This window comes from Littorina saxatilis, linkage group LG2 (genome assembly GCF_037325665.1).
Source record: "Littorina saxatilis isolate snail1 linkage group LG2, US_GU_Lsax_2.0, whole genome shotgun sequence".
In the NCBI taxonomy this organism is placed as follows: Eukaryota; Metazoa; Mollusca; class Gastropoda; order Littorinimorpha; family Littorinidae; genus Littorina; species Littorina saxatilis.
Genome location: NC_090246.1, coordinates 49188619 through 49211618, shown reverse-complemented (window position 1 = coordinate 49211618; position 23000 = coordinate 49188619). Strand labels below are relative to the sequence as shown.

The 23000-nt window shown below is 39.7% G+C and overlaps 2 protein-coding genes across 3 annotated transcripts in view; one reads left to right on the top strand and one right to left on the bottom strand.

Moving 5' to 3' along the window:
* LOC138959124 (retinoic acid receptor alpha-A-like) overlaps nucleotides 1–9097 on the bottom strand; it is a 203495-nt gene extending 194398 nt beyond the window's left edge. Inside the window, exon 1 of one of the 2 annotated variants that reach the window (XM_070330480.1) lies at nucleotides 8998–9097. The gene's annotated coding sequence lies outside the window, so the exon portion shown is untranslated. The remainder of the gene's footprint in view (nucleotides 1–8997) is intronic. The other variant, XM_070330481.1, reaches the window with a different exon arrangement.
* Nucleotides 1–23000, top strand: part of LOC138959133 (small ribosomal subunit protein eS24-like) — a 434279-nt gene that overhangs the window by 398130 nt on the left and 13149 nt on the right. The window lies entirely within an intron of this gene.

Genomic DNA, 23000 nt, shown 5'->3' with positions numbered 1-23000 from the left:
CGAACACACTCTGATTTCAGATGGTCCTCAACACGCTCCGATTTTCCTTGAACCGCTTCTACCACACACATGCTGTATCAACTGCAGGTTGAAGAATAGCGCGTTTGTGACTTGGGGTACCTCATGCTGAACGGAATGTTGGCGTTTTAACCTTATCGTGCACCCTGCAGGCTCCCCACCTCTCCCAATCAGTCACTGCTCACTCAGCACAGGGCCTCCTTCCCCTCCTTATGGCCGTCGTCCACACCTTGTGACTCAACTGACCCCTAACACACAGCGGTCACCAGTCACACCAGGACAACGGGAGAAACAGAGTCGAAAGAAACAGAGTCAAACAAAGAGAAGACGCCATTATTTCCTCATCCTTTTTGAACATTTTCTTTTCTACCCTCCTTCCTCCCCTCAACCCCGACCCCTGCCCCCCCCCCACCCCACCCCTACATACCCCGCATCACACCCCATGCCCCCGCCCCTTCCTTATGCCATCCCCATCCTACCCCCACCCCCTCGCTGGACTGCTGCTGCTTCTGTAACCAAAGAAAACACTGGTCTGCGTGGCTTTCAGCTTCGGAATTTCCGGAGTCTTTGTGCAGAAAGCCTTTGTGTTATGCCTGTAGAACTCGCTTCCTTTTCACAGTACCAAGGGCAGGCTTTCACAGACCGACTGAACAACTAAAATACTCTTGAGTACAGGCCATATGGGTGACCATAATGAATAATGATAACAAACAGATTCAAGTAGTGTGAGGGAGAGTGCAAATATTGTGAGATTTTGTTAAAGACATCGGAGGTCTATTTTTCTTCAGTTTTTTTCCCCCGATGATTATTATGAATTCATGCATTCGCTTTTTACAAAGAACGTTAGTGTATATTATGTGTCTGCTTTCGTGCATGTGTTGCAAGCCTATATAAAGTTTCATCTGCGATGTGCTGCACCTCCGATGACAGGAAATCTCTTCAAAAGGACGCAAAACGCTGTTGTCCCTCTGTCTATTTTTCCTACGAAAATATAATTGTCACGACATACCATCCGCGATGTAGGGACACTTTTGGTTAGTCCAAAGGGGGTCCTTTCATCCTAGGTTCTCCTGTACATCTGCATCTTAGACGGTTATTTTATTTTATTTTGTTCTATTTTACTTTTTTTCTTCTTTTCTTCTTCTTTTTGTGTGTGCTACACGACAGAACTTGTTCATTTGGCAGATGCGCTGGTTTTATGTCTACCATACGAACTGACTGAAATTGAAACGCAAGTGTTCCATAACATACTTTCATGTCACAAGATAGCATCGTTCAATAAGTCGCACACAGTGAGGGTCTTACATTAACTCGTGAAGTACTGTCTCACCTTTTGAGCTTTTCCCTCAATCAATGATTCTAACGAAAAGCACGGTCAAAACCTGGAGGTTTTTTTCCCATTTACTCATTACACACACAACAATCAAGGCACGCTCTCCTTGGTTCCCCGCAGCGAAAATACCATTGATGTTCTTTGTTAAGTACTGTGTGACCTTTGCAAACTGTCTCCGTATATCTACCGTATGCTCTTATATTAACTGAGAGCAGAAGTGGTAAGTAAACAAGATGGAGAGCAATGTTTGTGTAAAACTCGCGACTTTATTTATTGCAACAACTTTCTAATGCGTTGGTTGATGTTTACCCCGCATAACTACTCCTGCTAACTGCTCCACGCAGATAATCATAACACTTAAGTGTACTGCACAGGTGCACGACATACAATGTATATAATTCGGTGATGAGTCTGCATTTAAAATAAAAAATGCTTTAGCAATTAGCGCGTCACGTAGAGAAATAAATGAAGAACTCATGATTGCTGCGTTCAAAAGATCCGAGCTGAGTTTTTTTAAAGGTGAAATGTGATGTATTCTAAAGAAAACGAAACAAATTATTCGGTAGGCTGAATACACTCTACTGCTCATGCACAAAACGATAAAGTCCTTGTGTATTGTTTTTCAAAAGTGTATTCAGCATCGCAATTACACACACACACACACACACACACACACACACACACATTTTACAAAGTGCCTCGAGTCTTGTTTGTCTGCTGTTGTTTCATCCACAAATATGATCCAACTATAAGTATTGTCTGTCCACCGAGTCTTTAGTCGGGAGCACTAGTCTTAGTTCAAACCAGACCACACACCAACAGTACTCAACTCTATTCGATCCTGCTATGTATATGTTACAGTCAAAACGGGAAATCAGTCATTACGGGTAATGACTAAAAGTTTTAGTCATTTCCGGAAATGACGGTTTTGATCAGTCATTACTGGAAATGCCTAAAATCTTTAGTCATTACCCGTAAATGACTAAAAATATGCTCTAGACATTACCAGTAATGACTGAACATGAACTAAATGTTCTGAGATGAATCCCATGATTACAAAAATTGTGAGTCTTCATAGTTTGCTCCCCCACAATCATCTAATTTTTATCCAATTATGCATGATATTGTGTTTCCATACAATATTTAACATAAGTCAATATTAAACTTAGTAATAATTCAAAAATCAAGCAAAAACACATTAAATTTATTTGGTTGTAAAGGCTATAAAACACACAGAGTGGTAGACACGAAGGTTGCACCCGTGTGTGCGAAAGCCAATTGCTATAAAACGCGCACTAAATGCGTGCAGGCAGGTTTCACAATCTTCAATCACAGACTTCCTTTTTTTTCAACAAAATCAATCTTGACAGAGACCTTTGAAATAATGTTTTTATTAAAGCCTTACATCCTCCTGGATGGAATCAAGACAAAAACTTGTATGCAGACGCATTCTTGTCGACATAATGTGATATCTTGTTACAGTACTCTATCAAACAAAGGGATAGACTTAAACAGAATTGGATAACCATTTATTCAAAGAATATTGTCCAGAGGCTTTAATAAATTAAGCAATAACAATGCAAGCAAAATATCATTTCCGAGCTCAGTGAAAAAAGCAGCAAATAAGGACTAATTATGGGAATTCCGTTCTTCTGAACTGCTATTTCGCTGTGATGCACGTCATGAGCATACCTTCAAAAAGTAACAATGTTAATTGCACTCCATTTCTCTTTTTTTTTTTAAAGTAGAATCATTGACCAATGAAAATAAAACGATCTTGGAAAAAAAGTTGCATATTCTTAGAAATAAATACCTGAAAATGTAACCCTACCCTCTAAATGGTGACATCATGACAGCGAAAAAAATACCGAACAAGTCATGTGAAGCGATAATAAAACATTAAGTTGATTTGAAACTAAAAGATCAACATTGGAACCAGGGACGAGTCATTAACAATGCTAGTGAGATTTGGCTAGCCGAAAGCAGAAGACCGAGACGGGTTGCCTCTGCGATGCATATGAACAAAAAAGGCGATTTTTCTAATTTTTTTGAGCAGATTTTCACACTAAGCATGACATATATCTGTTTATACATTGGGATCCAGGAAATCGAAAGGATACAATACAATGACTTTTGAATCTGTAATCAAAAGTGTTATTATTATTTGCAATTTTTAGAATGTTACGTAACAAATTTGATAATACAATTCTGAACTTACATAACTTGACGAAATGTAAAACAAGTTGCGTGAAGCGATATATAAACCTGTAGTCAATCTATAGGCATCAAATTGAAGGATAAACTCAAAAAAACAGTCATCGGCGAGACTAAATTCAGATAGTCTCGGTTAACCATACCCGAAAACCGTCACGGGTCACACTCGTCTCCGCGAAGCATACTCAACCTGTTTTCTTTAATTCTGAACGCGTTTTTAAAGTAAACATTACATATGTATATATATTTTAAATCAGAAAAAGATAAGAAGTACAATGCAGTAATGTTTGAATCTGTAATGAAATATTTGTTATTGATGACAATTTTAATGAGCGAACTTATTCGCTTATTTTCAAGCTACCTAGCTCTAATGCAATATCAAAGTCCCGACTGAGTCAAAGATTACTTGACAGTTCCGCCCCAACTATCACAAAAACGGAAAAGACGTCCTCAAAGACTGTGGCAGAGTACCTCAACGCAGTCCTAGTATCCACTACAGACTGAACTGTGGCATAGTACCTGGATGCAGTCCCAGTATATCCACTGCAGACTGAACTGTGGCATAGAACCTGGACGCAGTCCCAGTATATCCACTACAGACTGAACTGTGGCATAGTACCTGGACGCAGTCCCAGTATATCCACTACAAACTTAACTGTGACATAGTACCTGGACGCTGTCCCAGTATATCCACTACAGACTGAACTGTGATATAGTACCTGGACGCTGTCCCAGTATATATCCACTACAGGCTGAACTGTGGCATAGTAATTGGACGCTGTGTCAGTATATCTACTACAGACTGAACTGTGGCATAGTACCTGGACGCTGTCCCAGCCCACTGCAGACTGAACCTTAATTGGCACAAGAATCAGAGAGGAAGAGGTAACATTAGCCAATGGTGAAAAGGTGGTTAACAACAACCGAGGGCTGTTCTCTGATTCTGAGTCTTGCCATTTCCACTTGAACATCAGCGCACACTTTGATCTTTTTTTTAAAATCCAAGTTGAGGAGATGCAGAACATCGAGAGTGTTGGCCCTACTTAGAGCAAGATGAGATCATTACACCCTAAAAGTGTGCACAGTTTTAGAGGTCTAGCTTGAAAAACATCAGAGATAACCCCAACGTTAAGGTTTTTTGTCTACGGACATGGGGACGGACACATGTGAATCCTAATACTCACCATTACATAGGTGAGTCAAAAACACTGCCCTAAAGTTTGGCATTTGGAAAGTTAAAACAAGTCGCGTAAGGCGAAATTACTACATTTAGTCAAGCTGTAAAACTCACAGAATGAAACTGAACGCACTGCATTATTTCACAATGACCGTAGTCCGCCGCTCGTGCAAAAGGCAGTGAAATTAACGAGCCTGTTTAGTGCGGTAGTGGTTGCGCTGTGCTGCATAGCACGCTTTTCTGTACGCTTCGTTTTAACTTTCTGAGCGTGTTTTTAATCCAAACATATCATCTATATCTATATAGGGCTTGTGTCTGTCTGTCTGTCTGTCTGTCACTTCGCGATGCACGGCCAAAGTTCTCGATGGATCTGCTTCAAATTTGGTGGGCATATTCAGGTAGACCCCGGACACAATCTGGTCGATCAAAATTTTCAACACGTGCTCTAAGCGCGGCGCGGTGAACCGATTTTGGTTTTTCTGTAGATCCATTTCCAGTAACTCTTCCTTATCTTCTCCAGTGTTTTGCGCGTTTATCTTCCTTCCTTTGTGTGGCGTCAATCACGTCAACACGTGCTCTAAGCTGGCGAAGCCGGCGAACCGCCACGCTGCATACTCCGTCTCGCGATCATCCCGGCGAAGCCGGTGCGAACCGCCACGCTGCATACTCCGTCTCGCGATCCACCCGACGAAGCGGGTAATCATCTAGTATCTATATGTTTTTGGAATCAGGAACCGACAAGGAATAAGATGAAAGTGTTTTTAAATCGATTTCGTAAATTTTATTTTAATCATAATTTTTATATTTTTAATTTTCAGAGCTTGTTTTTAATCCGAATATAACATATTTATATGTTTTTGGAATCAGAAAATGATGAAGAATAAGATAAACTTAATTTAGGATCATTTTATAAAAAAATTATTTTAATTACAATTTTCAGATTTTTAATGACCAAAGTCATTAATCAATTTTTAAGCCTCCAAGCTGAAATGCAATACCAAAGTCCGACCTTCGTCGAAGATTGCTTGGCCAAAATTTCAATCAATTTGATTGAAAAATGAGGGTGTGACAGTGCCGCCTCAACTTTTACAAAAAGCCGGATATGACGTCATCAAAGACATTTATCGAAAAAATGAAAAAAATATCTGGGGATATCATTCCCAGGAACTCTCATGTAAAATTTCATAAAAGATCGGTCCTATATGATCGTGACTGGCTGTCTTTCCAAGTTGGAACGTTTTCAATCTGCTGTCTGACGTCATCAAAGTGTTGAAAAACGTACGGCGATGTCTATAAAACTTTCACTTGACCACAACATTCACAATGCCGTGCATTCAAGGATTGAAAAAAACACGGGCATTGATCAGACACAGTCATTGAATGTTGTTATTTTACACATGAATCATTTGGTAAGAAATGACCGTCAATCTAGTAGTGCCGGGCGGTCGTGAGAATTCAAGGTTTTCAGAGACAGACAGTAAATAACGTGTTCTGAAATAAACACATGCCGAAAATTTTTTAGTCAGCCAGTTGATCATCTGCCTGACAACGGATAGGAAGTGTAAAATTGGTCGCATCATGACAATTTGCTGTGTATGGCGGTTATAACAGACGATTTGTCTGCAGGGCGGTCGTGAGAAAAAATGAGACGGACACCTTGCCCGAGTGACAAAATGACCAAGCGCAAGTAGAATAATCCGTAGTTAGCCTTTCAAAACCATTTCATGTCGTGATTTGATGGAAATTCCTACTTATTAAAAGCATTTTACGTCCAAACCTTTTGACAGCCATTCAAACTGAACAGATTTGTAATTAATGTTTTTGAGACGGACACATTTAGAAAAAAGACCGTTTACTTCGCATGCGATTGTATCGAATAAATATAAACACATTCATTGGTTTTTTTTAACTAAGTGTGTTCATCTATCTCTGTTCTTTGGTTTCTAATGTACTTTTAACTGGATTTCTTTGTGTGTTTTTGTACTGGTGCCTTTGTCTATTGCAATGTGGCTAAAAAGGGAAATCGTGTCCGTCTCATTTCTCACGACCGACCTACCTCTTTCGCAGGTGGGGAATACAAACTTGACTTGAATTCGATCAAAGTTTATTTTTCATATGTAAATTCCGAGGACATTCGACATAGACCAGTGAAAATTCACGACTAAACAAAACGAAACGTTTTATTTAACATCAAAGTCAGGGACATACCCGACTCTGAAGACTGTGAAACCTGCCTGTACTTCTCAGATCGGCCAATAGAAATGCTATATAGAACGCACTCCCTTCGCCATAAAGCGCTCAAACCCCGAACCGCATAATCTCTCAATCTATTCGCAACTCTGATGTTAAACATTTGTCAATCTTTTATTTCAAATACACATTAGATAAAATGAACAGAAATTTGGAATAAAGAAAAGATAAAATGAACAGAAATTTAAAGAAAATGGAATTATCTCTCTCTCTGTCTTTGTCTGTGTCTCTCTCTGTCTGTGCCTCTCTCTCTCTCTCTTTGTCTCTCTCTCTCTGCCTGCCTGTCTGTCTCTCTCTCTGTGTCTCTCTCTGTCTCTGTCTCTCTCTCTGTCTCTCTCTGTCTCTCTCTCTCTCTCTCTTTCTCTCTCCCTCCCCCTGTCAATACCCCTTGCAACTAAACCGTCTTTGAACACACACTTTGACGCTGTAATGACAAATACACATTCGATAAATTGAACAGAAATCTGGAGTAAAATAGAATAAATCAATGGAAAATTGAAGTAAATGACACACACACACACACACGCACACACGCACGCACACACACACACACACATTTCATTTGTTGTGGCAGTTCAGGCTTTGGTGGCAGCGACTGTTGCATTTTATCTTTGATTTGTAGCACTTGCACCTGTTAGTGCGACACTTTTTTGTTCCTGCACAGTTGCACTTGATATAACCCTGCCCACCACTCTGTGATCCGCAAATAACTGTTTCTCGCAGGCTCAGGATTGTGTCACAGTTAAGGTCTGCCGTATCCAGGAGTTTTTGTGGACATAGTTCAATCCCACTCCTTTCATACGAACCTTTTAGAATCCCATGTTTTGTTGCAAGAGTGTACGTGTTGTTATCTCGCCTTTTAGTCATTTCCGGAAATGACGGTTTTGATCAGTCATTACTGGAAATGCCTAAAATCTTTAGTCATTACCCGTAAATGACTAAAAATATGCTCTAGACATTACCAGTAATGACTGAACATGAACTAGCAGTCAGGCAATAAGGGTAAAAAATATTCACAAAGTTTAGTCATTTACGGGTAATGCCTAAAGATTTTAGGCAATTCCGGTAATGACTGATCAAATCAGTCATTTCCGGAAATGACTAAAACTTTTAGTCATTACCCGTAATGACTGATTTCCCGTTTTGACTGTAACATATACACACTGATCCATGTTTCCGGTACAGTTCTATAGCAGCAGCTTAGCAGTAGGTTTATTTTCACAGCATCGTAACACTGCCATTCAGAAGGCTGATGCCAGAAAGGAGTATTACTCTAATAGAAGACTTTTGCTTCATCTCAGTCTACCCATGTGTAAAAATAATCAATATGCCCTGGATAGGGTCAGATGTACTGCTTGATTTAGCTCATTGCTTAACCAAACTCCAGAAAATCAATGGTGAAGTATAAAATCTCATTTCGTTCTTGAACGAATGTCCTGAAACTTTACTGATTAACGTTCTGACTTATAACATACCTCATAGAGTCAACACCAAGACACGGTTCCAATAAGTCTGGTCACATACAAAACGGGTGTACAAAACAACCATATGAATATTATGCCGCGCAGAACTAACATCAAGACATCAAGACACAGAGATAAAAACAAAATCACCCCCGAAATCGGCGTATGCTGCCTGAATGGCGGGGTAAAAACGGTCATACACGTAAAAATCCACTCGTGCTAAAAACATGAGTGAACGTGGGAGTCTAAGCCCATGAACGAAGAAGAAGAAGAAGAAGAAGAAGAAGAAGAAGAAGAAGAAGAAGAAGAAGAAGAAGAAGAAGAAGAAGAAGAAAACAAAATCGATGCAAACATGATGCACACAACCTACGAACTAATACTGTGCCTCATACACATTACCAAGACACAGACACTAAAGGTTTGACACACACACACACACACGATACACGTACAAACTAATATCATGCTTCATATAGTCCCCCCCCCCAAAAAAAAAAAATGGACGTACACACGTATAATGCACAAAATCAGCGCGCACTCACCTCACTGAGCAGCAGAAAATGAGCACACACTGAGCATCTGAAAGCGACACATCCAAACGACTGACCACGGCCACGTAGAGTTACCACTCTGCTCCCCTGACTGCAGTGGCACACAGCGGTAATGTATCCCCATTAAGAACTGCCTGTCATCAAGCTTCATTCTGCGGATTGCTCGCTACCCCCTTCCCCGCCCCTCACCTCCCTTGATACAAGAGACGGAGGGAGACATCACTTCCCCTCTTTATCGTCCCATCCCCCCATATTACGTATGTGGACCCCACTTATACTAAGGTGATACAAAGTACTCGATTTTATCCAATCTTAACAGATCTTTTTAAACAAATATCTTATCACCCCCACTCCCGTCATCCTCCCATTTTTAACCAGCTCCCGAATTTTTATTTATCTATTTTTTTTTAACTATCGTATATTTACAAACACATCTCCTCAAGTCATGTACAATATAGGCAATTTAGACCTGACGGACAATAAGCCCCTTAACTTTTCCTTTTCCACTTCCCCTCCACAATAAAGATTGGGTAACGATTGGGTAACGCACTCCTCCACCGTATTGTAACCCGTAAGCTGAGAGTTTTATGTCAACGCAAGCTCTCGGAATTCAAGTCGGTTTATGTACGTGTGTGTCACCGTACAGTGGGCGTAGTTATCAAATTGTTTGGAAGAGTGCGAATAAGAACTGACGTGAACTGTGTTTTCCGAGACTTTCGCGGTCGCAGACCTGAAAATACGAGCAGTAAAGAAATACCCACCACCCTTCCCCACCATCTATGAGTGCTCTCTCTCTCTCTCTCTCTCTCTCTCTCTCTCTCTCTCTCTCTCTCTCTCTCTCTCTCTCTCTCTCTCTCTCTCTCTCTCTCTCTCTCTCACACACACACACACACACTCTCTTTCTCTCGGTATCAATTTTGAACTGATTATTAAATAGTTTTAAGTTGAATTAAAGATAATTCTAGTAAGGCCTTTGCAATTAAACCATCATCCCTGCCTGCCTGCCTGCCTGCCTCCCTCCCTCACACACACACACACACACACACACACACACACACACACACACACACACACACACACACACACACACACACATCTATATATATATATATATATGAGTCATTCTCCAAAGCTGGTGAATTCTTAGGTCGGTCATTTAAAACGAAATTTTTACAGAAGCAAATGTGGTTAGACCTTTCCCCCTGTTTATGTGGATACAGATATGTTTGAAGAAGCACCCACAGCAAAATGAATGAACATATTTGTATTTTGATATTAAATATAGTGTAATAATTTCAGTAAATCAACAAAAATGGCGTCAGACAAATGGGAACAGGGTCGGTACATATATTGGAAGCTACGGTCCATTGCCACGATAAATTTATTATGCATGATTTGTTGAAAAGTCACTTTGTGAAACGATAAAGGTTTATTCCTGTGCAATTGTTGTTATTTTCTTTGTGTTTGAGACCCCCAAAAATGAAGTTGAAAACAGCCTTACGTACGCATCGAATGTTGTCACGCTCACTTAGATTTTTCCGACCTCTGTAACCAAATGAATTTCTTTATAATCACTAATTTTTTTACGATCAAGTCAACAAGTGCACCTTGAAGATGCAGAAAATGCATTCATTCAACCGAGGACACACTTTGGACGAATTTGATGTCTCAGAGAGTGTTTTGTGTCACACGTGATGGCTTCGTAACGGCCGTTTTCATTATAAGCTAGCATCAATTCAACTGAATGAAACCATACATTTTCATGTTTGCACCTTTGTTAATCACCCAGCCATACAGATGCGTGCCGTTTTTTTCACAATTTGTCGTGTATAATGACGTAATTCATGAAAAAAGAAGGTGTAGTTGACATTTCGGACGGGTGTGTTCGTAACGCCCTCTGCTACCGGCGAGATGCAGACCCCGATTGCTTGGATTCCTGGGAATCTCACATGACAAGGTTGGTATTATTTTGTTGCTCATTCATTTATAAGCATGTTTGTAAAAAAAAAAAAAAATCTAATTAAAATCACGCAAGTGTGAATTCTATGAAGTTCTTCAGCCCCACCGGGTTTCGCTTGTCAGTCCTGTAATCTCATGAAGTGAGCGTAACGGCATCTTCGGAATCTTGCGATTTAAAATAAAACCTTTTCTTAAAACAAAGGTGTATGCTCACCTAGATTGCTCACTTATGACATTGTATTGCATTCTCAAAAGCGAATATTATGAATCTGATGCTTTATCCAGTGACCAAGTTTTGTGCGCACCAGTGACAACAAGAGACATGTTGTGAATGATGTCTCCGGTAGAAGGCTAATTATCCCCCGGACAATTCCCCCTTGTATATCTGCCCTCTGAACAATTGCCCCAATGACAATTGCCCCCCAGACAAATGCCCCAAACCATGGGCAGACAGTTGCCCCCCCCCCCCCCCCGGACAACTGCCCCCCGAATACCCCCTCCCTCCCCAGAATCGTGTTTGTGTTTGTGTGCGTACGTGTGTATGTGTGTGTGTGTGTGTGCGAGTGCGTGCGTGCGTGCGTGTGAGTGTATGCGTCTGTGTTTGTTTCTGTGTGTGTTTTCTGTGTTCTGTGTGTGTGTGTGAGTGTGTGTAACAAGAACAAGAACAAGAACAAGAACAAATGTTTATTGTCCTCAAACCAAAAAGGTTATTGACACATTGCTATGAATTCTAAAGCATTCTGCGACAAACCTTCCGAGACATATTTGAACATCTTTGTCCATAAATATTTCACTTGGTTTATAATTAATATAATCTACATCAATATTAGTCACGTCTTTTTTAAACTTTTCTCTACTTTCATGGAATTTTACGCATTCATCCAGAAGATGATATTCATCTTCAACAATGTTACATACCATACACAAACGATTTTCTCTTTGGATGTTATGATGTCTTCCAGTTTCTATTTTTAGATTGTGACTACTGGTTCTTAATCGACTTAAAGCTGTCCTGTGATTTCGATTTTCTATCATTGTCAGATATGACTGAATTTCATATGTATCACATATATTTGAATAGAATCTTAATCTTGCACTTCCTTTTGATTTAGCTTTATTCCAAAAACGTATGTATTCACTTTGTAATTTCATTTGTATGGCAAATTGTAACTTTCTCGTATCAAAAGTAGATTGATTTTGCCAAACATGATTAAAGCCAAGTCTTGAAAGTGAACTTTTAATGAATATGAGCCAAGAATCTTCTTTAGGGTTATTAAACATGTCATCATATACTTGATGAACCAATGAATTTCGTTTAGATTGTGAAATATGAGTCCAATAGGAAATGGTTTGTGTTAACATTCTTAGTGCTAATGGGAATCTACCTAATTCTGCCAGCACTGGTATACACATGGTTTTTCTGTGTACACCTAGCAGACAACGACAAAATTTTATATGGATGTCTTCAATCGTAGAATTTCTTGAAAAACATGATTCAAAAAACTTCTCGATGTTATCGATTGATTTGTTGGAATAATTGTATGGGAACCAAATACTTGATCCATATGTCAAGATTGGATTCACTAAAGAATCAAATAAATGTAAAGCAGTATCAATTTGAACATTTTCTTTTCTAAACATTCTCCTAAGCAAATGGCTTGCTTTATTGGCTTGTTTACATTGATGTTCTTGAGCTTTTTGTAAAGAACCATTTTGATTAAATACTATTCCTAAATATTTATACTGATCTGTAATTGTAATGAAAGTCAATCCACATTTAAACAGGGTCTTTACGTTTGTGTTTGTGCGACAAAAAACTAATACTTTGGTTTTGTCTGTATTAATTTTTAAACCCCATTTTTCACAATAATTATTTAGATGATCTAGTTTAGTTTGCAATCCTCCTTTTGTTTTGGACAATAATACGAGATCATCAGCGTATAGAAGACACGATATTTTATTTTTTGATTGTTTTCCTATGGGTGGGGAATCAAAATCAGGAAGATTTTCAGTAATGTCATTTATAAAAATATTAAAGAGAGTGGGGCTTAATGTGTTACCCTGTTGAACTCCTTTTTTTACTGTTATACTTGGTGATAGTCCATTTTTCATTTTTGTACAAATTGTTGAGTTTGTATACATGTTTTTTATTACATTGAAGCATCGACCTTTTATGCCAATTTTATTTAATTTGAGTAGTAGGGCATCGTGCCACACATTATCAAATGCCTTTTGAAAATCTACAAAACAAGCATATAATCTCCCATTTTTTGTTTTTATGATGTCATCAACTATTTTTTTAAGTATAAAAATCTGATCATCTGTTCTTAACCCTTTTCTGAATCCTGCTTGTTCTTTGATCAATAATTCATTATCTTCTAAATAATTCGTTATTCTTGAATTGTGTAAGTGCGTGCGCGGGTGAATACGTGCGTGCGTGTTTGTGTCTTTTTGTCCCTGCGTGTCTATATATGTGTCTGTTTGCACGTGCGTGCGTGAAATGTTAACGCGAGCATGCGTGTGTTTTCGAAATGTGTATCTGTGTGCGTGCGTACGTGCGTGCGTATAATTATATGAGTACAGGACGCGGTTCAAGCACCGTTTGGAGAGACCTGCATTATAGTCTGCTTATTCAGTGACGCACAAACCCGAACCTCTGTGTGTGTTTGTGTGTGTGTGTGTTTGTGTGTGTGTGTGTGTTTGTGTGTGTGTGTGTGTGTGTTTGTGTGTGTGTTTGTGTGTGTGTGTGTGTGTGTGTGTGTCTGTATGTTTGTTTCATATTTGCACTAGTTGCTATTGCTTTTAAATCAAAGGTGTTTATTAAATTCAAAACCCCCTATCAATCCACCTTAATCCCAAGCACCATCTGTGTGGGAGCAATATAGCCCCTCAATTAGGAATTTCACCATTGCTGTTGATAGCAAAAATGATATCTTGTTAGAAAGAACACAAATTGGGTCTTCTTACTTATAATACTCTTCAAACTTAATGGTTTTAACATGCTGGAATTGCTTGACAGGTACTCGGTGGCTATGGTGGACCTCAGGGTGTCCGTACGGCAGTTACTGAAGAAACAGAGAACTTCCTCCTCATCCGAGGTGCCCACGTCACCCACTGAAAGTAAAATCACTGTCCAAACTGATGGATCTTCTGCTGCTGCTAAACGACAACAGCGTTTCAGAAACAACATTAAAGAGCTGGAGGCTGTATCAAGAGTCTGGGAGAGAAAGGGCAAGAAAAAGTAAAGCGAAAAGAACGCCGGAGAAGAGAGAGGCTGACAGGGTTGCTACGTGTTTTCGTAAAGCGAAATGTACAGAAACAATGATAGCGTTGGGACTTCAGATCAATAACCCCAAGAAAGATACACCTAGACAGACAGTTCTCAACAAAAGGCAGAAAGATGCAGAGCGGCAACAAAAGTACAGGGCCAAAATGTCACACCAAAAAAAGGCTGCGATTGCTTTGAAACGGAAGAAGAAGAGAGAAACCACCATTTTCTATATCACTACACAATATTATCCTCTTAGTTGCCTTTTGCTTGAAGCTTTATTGTTGTATATCCGGCACATTATATTGTCTGTTGTTCTTTCGGATTTTTCAAAGTATGGTGTTTGTTTTTGCATGATCTGAATATTGTTGATCACAATAAAATTGATATAATTATACATTTTCTGGGGTGTTTTTTTTTATTTTTATGTGTGATTGTCAAATACGTATTCAACACCTCGTCAAATTCAAGGTTGTTACAACATTTTCACATTTACGCAGGATCTCTCTCTCTCTCTCTCTCTCTCTCTCTCTCTCTCTCTCTCTCTCTTTCTCTCTCTCTTTCTCTCTCTCTCCCTCTTATTCCCCTTTTTCTGTCCACAAACCTTTTCTGTCACCAATATAAATGTGTGTACATGTATATTGTATGTACGTGCCGAGGTATATTTGTAAAAAAAAAAAAAAAAAAAAAAAAAAAAAAAATTTAAATTATTTTTTATTTTTTTATTAAAAAATTATTTTTTTGTTTATATTTTTTTTATTTCTTTCTTTTTAAACAACTCCTTATACATGCTTGTCAAGCTATAATTAGTACAACATATAATCATTCAATATGACTGCATTATTAACATATTTGTGTCACGATGATGCGCACGTAAGGAGACGGGTATACCCCCCTATCAGATACCTGTATTTTGTTAGGAAACGTATTTCTTGCTTTTTCGTTTCTTGCAAACTGTCATTCTGATAACAAAGAACCTTTGAATCAATAATTCAACTCAAATTAGTCAAGTTTTATTTTTGGGCCTTTTTCCCACTTTTGTTAACCAGTTTTGGAGAATGACTCCTATACGACTTGTGTCTGTGTGTGTGTGTGTGTGTGTGTGTTCGTGATGCACAGCCAAAGTTCTCGATGGATCTGCTTCAAATTTGGTGGGCATATTCAGGTAGACCCCGGACACAACCTGGTCGATGAGAATTTTCAACACGTGCTCTCAACGTGCAGCGCTGAACCGATTTTGGTTTTTCTGTTCATCTTCCCAGATCCATTCCCAGTAACTCTTCCTTATCTTCTCCAGTGTTTTGCGTTTATCTCCCTTCCTTCGTGTGGCGTCAATCCATATTCCCGTTACTATTTTTAGAAAGTCAGTGTCCACAACGCTTTCATCCCGGCGAAGCCGGATATTCCCGTTACTATTTTTAGAAGGTCAGTGTCCACAACGCTTTCATCCCGGCGAAGCCTGGTATTCCACCCGGCGATGCAGGGTATTCGGCTCTACTTCTTCCCGGCGAAGCCGGGTATCATTCGGCTCTAATTCTTCCCGGCGAAGCCGAGTACCCGGCGAAGCGGGTATTCATTCTAGTCTATCTATATTTATATATATATCTACGACTTGTGTCTGTCTGTGTGTGTGTGTGTGTGTGTGTGTGTGTGTGTGTGTTTGTGTGTGTGTGTGTGTGTTTGTGTGTGTGTGTGTGTGTGTGTGTTCGCGATGCACGGCCAAAGTTCTCGATGGATCTGCTTCAAATTTGATGGGCATATTCAGGTACACCCCGGACACAATCTAGTCGATGAAAGTTTTCAACACGTGCTCTCAGCGCGCAGCGCTGAACCGATTTTGGTTTTTCTGTTCATCCATTCCCAGTAACTCTTCCTTATCTTCTCCAGTGTTTTGCGTTTATCTCCCTTCCTTCGTGTGGCGTCAATCCATATTCCCGTTACTATTTTTAGAAGGTCACTGTCCACAACGCTCAATCCATATTCCCGTTACTATTTTTAGAAGGTCACTGTCCACAACGCTCCTTATCTTCTCCAGTGTTTTGCGCGTTTATCTCCCTTCCTTCGTGTGGCGTCAAACGCGTACGGTGCGCCACTCACCCGGCGAAGCCGGCGTACGGTGCGCCACTCACCCGGCGAAGCCGGGTATTCGGCTCTACTTATTTCCGGCGAAGCCGGCTACCCGGCGAAGCGGGTATTCATCTAGTATTTATATATATTTACAAACACATCTCCTCAAAAGTTGTTTTTCAATGAATATGAACTAATTCATGATGCCAAATATAAACAAGATAAGTGAACGAAAGAAACTTTCTTTCTTTATTTGGTGTTTAACGTCGTTTTCAACCGTTCAAGGTTATATCGCGACGGGGAAAGGGGGGCGGATGGGATAGAGCCACTTGTTAATTGTTTCTTGTTCACAAAAGCACTAATCAAAAAATTGCTCCAGGGGCTTGCAACGTAGTACAATAATATATTACCTTACTGGGAGAATGCAAGTTTCCAGTACAAATGACTTAACATTTCTTACATACTGCTTGACTAAAATCTTTACAAACATTGACTATATTCTATACAAGAAACACTTAACAAGGGTAAAAGGAGAAACAGACTCCGTTAGTCGCCTCTTACGACATGCTGGGGAGCATCGGGTAAATTCTTCCCCCTAACCCGCGGGGGGTGAAACAAACTCGTCATGCAGATTATGCTTATAATTATATAACGAAAGCAAAGTTGAGAGAGCTAAGGGGCACCTACAACAAATTGCTGATTCTCACTAATAATTTATCATCTCTTGGTGATGGACGGCCAGTTTGTGTAACCTCACTTTGCGGTTGTGAGTGGAAAAAACTAATTTAGTTAGGAAACATTTTTTTATTCCGAGACGATTAACATCTTGGGAAAAAAACAGCGTCCTGCGAAAGCAAGAAATAAGAGTGCGTTTACAGGAAAAGATGAATTTCGTAATACTTTGCAAAAAACAACTGCGTGGTACTTTTGTTGGCATTCACGAGCACACACACACACACACACACACACACACACACACACACACACACACACACACACACACACACACACACAAACAAACACACACACACACACGAATTAACAAGTCGCGTAAGGCCAAATTACTACATTTAGTCAAGCTGTGGAACTCACAGAATGAAACTGAACGTAGTCCGCCGCTAGTGCAAAAGGCAGTGAAAGTGACGAGCCTGTTTGGCGCGGTAGCGGTTGCGCTGTGCTTCATAGCACGCTTTACTGTACCTCTCTTCGTTTTAACTTTCTGAGCGTGTTTTTAATCCAAACATATCATATCTATATGTTTTTAGAATCAGGAACCGACAAGGAATAAGATGAAATTGTTTTTAAATCGATTTCGGAAAGTTACTTTTGATCCTAATGTTTATAATTTTAATTTTCAGAGCTTGTTTTTAATCCAAATATAACATATTTATATGTTTTTGGAATCAGAACATGATAAAGAATAAGATGAACGTAAATTTGGATCGTTTTATAAATATTTTGTTTTTTTTACAATTTTCAGATTTTTAATGACCAAAGTCATTAATTAATTTTTAAGCCACCAAGCTGAAATGCAATACCGAAGTCCGGCCTTCGTCGAAGATTGCTTGGCCAAAATTTCAATCAATTTGATTGAAAAATGAGGGTGTGACAGTGCCGCCTCAACTTTTACAAAAAGCCGGATATGACGTTATCAAAGACATTTATCGAAAAAAAACAAGTCGCGTAAGGCGAAAATACAACATTTAGTCAAGTAGCTGTCGAACTCACAGAATGAAACTGAACGCAACGCAATTTTTCAGCAAGATCGTATACTCGTAGCATCGTCAGTCCACCGCTCATGGCAAAGGCAGTGAAATTGACAAGAAGAGCGGTTTAGTAGTTGCGCTGAGAAGGATAGCACGCTTTTCTGTACCTCTCTTCGTTTTAACTTTCTGAGCGTGTTTTTAATCCAAACATATCATATCTATATGTTTTTGGAATCAGGAATCGACAAGGAATAAGATAAAAGTGTTTTTAAATTGATTTCGACAATTTAATTTTGATAATAATTTTTATATTTTTAATTTTCAGAGCTTGTTTTTAATCCAAATATAACATATTTATATGTTTTTGGAATCAGCAAATGACGGAGAATAAGATAAACGTAAATTTGGATCGTTTTATAATTTTTTATTTTTTTTTACAATTTTCAGATTTTTAATGACCAAAGTCATTAATTAATTTTTAAGCCACCAAGCTGAAATGCAATACCGAAGTCCGGGCTTCGTCGAAGATTACTTGACCAAAATTTCAACCAATTTGGTTGAAAAATGAGAGCGTGACAGTGCCGCCTCAACTTTCACGAAAAGCCGGATATGACGTCATCAAAGACATTTATCAAAAACAAAAAAAACGTATGGGGATATCATACCCAGGAACTCTCATGTCAAATTTCATAAAGATCGGTCCAGTAGTTTAGTCTGAATCGTTCTACACACACGCACAGACACACACACACACGCACATACACCACGACCCTCGTCTCGATTCCCCCCTCTACGTTAATACATTTAGTCAAAACTTGACTAAATGTAAAAACGATCTGGGGATATCATTATCCAGGAACTCTCATGTAAAATTTCATAAATATTGGTTAAGTAGTTTAGTCTGAATCGCTCTACACACACACACGCACAGACACACACAGACACACACAGACACACAGACACACACACACCCTCGTCTCGATTTCCCCCCTACGTTAAAACATTTAGTCAAAACTTGACTAAATGTAAAAACACACACATTTGCACGCCAATGTCTGTCTTAAATTTTGAAAAAGTGCTGGAACTTGTATGGCAATTTTGGCAAATGTATCGGGGTAGGTGGGGGGTAGGTGGGGGGTGGTAGGGGTTGAGAAGGCTAACGGTTTTTGAGGTGGGGAAGGAGGCCGGAAGTGGTGGCTGAAGTTGGAGTTAGGTAGGGTACCTCTTCACGAAAGTACGAGATGAGCTATCTCCTGCCAGAGCAGTCAGTATATACGTAACAGTGGGACAGTAATGAATTCCCAGGTCAAGCACTTACATCGTCAGGCGGGCCGTGTCGCCAGGCAACGTGAAATGGGGGGCAAGACATCATCGCTCATCTTCCCCCGGGACCATCACTGCCCTACTATTCCCCTCTGCCTCCGCCCACACACACACACACACCGCGTCCAAACTGCTGTGCTTGACTTCAAAACACAAGCACACACAACATCTCTGTACTGATGTGCTTGACTTCAAAACACAAGCACACACAACATCTCTGTACTGATGTGCATGACTTCAAAACACAAGCACACACAACATATCTGTACTGATGTGCTTGACTTCAAAACACAAGCACACACAACATCTCTGTACTGATGTGCTTGACTTCAAAACACAAGCACACACAACACGTCTGTACTGATGTACTTGGCTTCATAACACAAGCACACACAACACGTCTGTACTGAAGTACTTGGCTTCAAAACACAAGCACATACAATACGTCTGTACTGATGTACATGTACTTGGCTTCAAAACAAAAGCACATACAACACGTCTGTATACACTGATGTGCTTGTCTTCAAAACACAAGCACGTACAACACGTCTGTACTGATGTACTTGGCTTCCAAACACGACGACATAAACATTGGTATCCCTAGTGTCAGCAAACACACACACACACACACACACACACACACACACACACACACACACACACACACACACACACATACACACACACACACACACACACACACACACACACACACACACACACACACACACACACACACACACACACACACACATTATAATTAAACGTATAAAGAGACATGACGCTAACTTTTGCCAGCTAAAAAAACCAGCAGAAATGTTTGCTCATGAAACATGAACTCTTTTTTTTCAGCGTCGATATTGCCAGCAAAAAGCTACAGAAGTGTCCGAGCTGGCAGCAGTTACTGATTCAGCTTTCCAACTCAAATGCAATCGGTTAACTACCAAAGCGATCGTTGTATCAAAAGAAGGTGTACACTCACAGGAAAACAACCATAGTAAATGGTCAAAACCGGTTTGAGAATAATACAGTTCAGCACCTTTTTAAAACACTGAATGCTCCTTAAAATCCCCCACAACCTCACAAAATAGTTTCACGTTTACAAATCAGAATACACCAGGCCTGCTCTCTATTTCACGAGTGGAACATTTGGCACAACAGAGTAAAGAAATATTTAACAGGAATAAGCAGCAGTCAGACATAAGCATATTACATCTGTGGGCCAGCTATCATGATGACAGAGGGCAGAGCGGAGGGAGACAGGTGTGTGTGGTAAGGTGATCCGTTATGCCCACACGTCCTGGATTCCCCCTGTCCTTTTTGTCAGCCTCTCCGGCCAGTGTCAAGCTGTCCAGCCGTGACCATACTAACGACTCACCGCCTCACTCTCTCGCTCATTATTTTGCAATCGCCTGTTTTGTTTCCATACGTGAATGTGCTATAATTGTAGCATGAGGCAACCTACCTTGTTAAAGTTGTTGTTCTTTTCAACAAAAGCAACGTTGTCACATTGTAAGGTAATTTTGAATAGTGGAATTATAAAAAAACAGAAGGTTTTTTTAAGTGCAAAGCAGCTCGAATATTAAATTCTGATGCAGTTTTGAGAAAATTATCATTATATTGGTGGCTATTGCTTTAAAGCTTCCTTGAGATAACAAACTTTAAACGAGTCGGGGTCTGTGAAACGCTGAAACTTCACTGACATCGCCAAAGAGTTTTTGTTTTTTTACGGTGTGAAAAAGGTACATGTAATGCCAAGCACTGCCGATAATTGACGAAACTTGTATGACCATTGCGGTTATAAATATATTATCCTATACAACAGAAACATGAGATAATGAAAAAATTAATGTAACCTTAGCTTCAATTATTGAATGTGGGTTCTATTCCCCCCCATGTCAGACTATTCTTTCTTTTCGGTTACATAAAAAGCCCTCGACTACATACATACACAAAGAGTGCACAAAAGCTGTTGGGGATTCAAGACACATTTGGCAAACAATCAACATTAAACTTGCCATTTGACCGATTCAGGCATCAATGGGTTATTTTCAGAATCATTTAATGATCCATCATATTCCATCTTTGACCAGCAACTCAGAAATAAGGGTCACTTGACGGACTGGCCGAAAAATGTATTGATCATTTTCAATGTTATAACGTCAGTGACTGAAGACCTTCCAAAACCTGGCAAAAGTCAATCCGTGTCCCAGCAAAGTGAAATTCAAAACACGAAAAACATCAGTCAACCCAGGCCTTTCGACAAGACAATTACGCTGTTGTTGACTAGAAATCCTCATGAGATTGAAAGATAGGAGCTTTTTTGTCAGAGGGATATTCTAACCAGCGTGACCGACAATGAAACGTAGAAAACAGTGCGGTTCAAGTCATGATTTCTATTTGGCCACGCTTGTCATCAGAATGAGCAGAAACCTATCCACCCTGTGTCTGACCTGTCTGAAAACACCTCCGCGCGGAGGGGTTTTGCAGCCAGCGCAGAGAAGATAAAGAGAAAAACTTTGTCTCGGCTCGCGCGGCAGCAAGCAGGATGTCTCTAGACTGTATCCAAGTAAACCTCATCGTTCAATGTTGTCACAAAAGGGAAGCCAGCAAAACACAACCAGAACCAGTCCGGCACAACAATTACCGGGAAGCTCAATCAGTCTCGATCGGCAGCTCAACTCCCTCAGCGCTATTCCACGTGTTCGTCAACAATTTCCCCACACATTTACGGCTTGAAACTAGCCATGCGACCTCACACCTACTGCAAAATCGAAAAAATAGCTAGGGGTTCAGTTTCAGATACACAAACAATTTAAAAACCAACAAAATATCGTTGCCTAGGGGGAACGTGCGTGTCGTTTTCGGCGTTCTGGGAAGATCAGATTAATAACCTTCGTTCCATTGTTAAAGAAATAGGTGGTTTTCTCTTCTTATTTGCGAAAGAAATGGAAGGGATGTAATCTTGCAAGACAAGAAGAATTCGCTTGTTTATGAAACATGCAGAAAGCTTCATAACATAATTATGGCAGGTTACTTGTGACAGTTTGACATTTTTTGACACTTGTGAGTGTTTGTGTGAGTGTGTATTTCATACTTAATTCATGGAGTTCTACATTATTGATGCCAAAGAAGCGTAAAAACCTTTTTTTTTTTACACGAAAAGGGCGAATCAGCTTAAAGCTGACTTGTTGATTTACAAGTATCCTTTCTTCCTGATTATTACTATTATTATTATTATTATTATGATGAACATTTGTGCGCCTAATCTAAATATAGCCCTAGGCGCTTACAAAATATACAATACATAGTGAACATTATACGAAACACAAATCGACAAGGACCAAGACACTCTGACTCATACACTCGCAGACAGACGCACATCATCATTACAATCAGCAGCAGCAGCAACAACAACACCACCATTGTCTTAATCATTACCACATGAACTAATATCTTGGCTTCTATGTTAATCTGTAAGATTAATTCAGGAGAAAACATTGTCTACTCCAAGAAGATTGTGTTTATTCATAGGCCATACTTATTTGTCGCCGTTATTTCAGTCAAGGTTTAAAACTCAAGATGAAGGTCAACCGTTGACACAATGCACGCTTTTATAATCATCAGTACCACGCACTTTGTCAAGCGCAGGCACTTTTCTGAAGATAAGC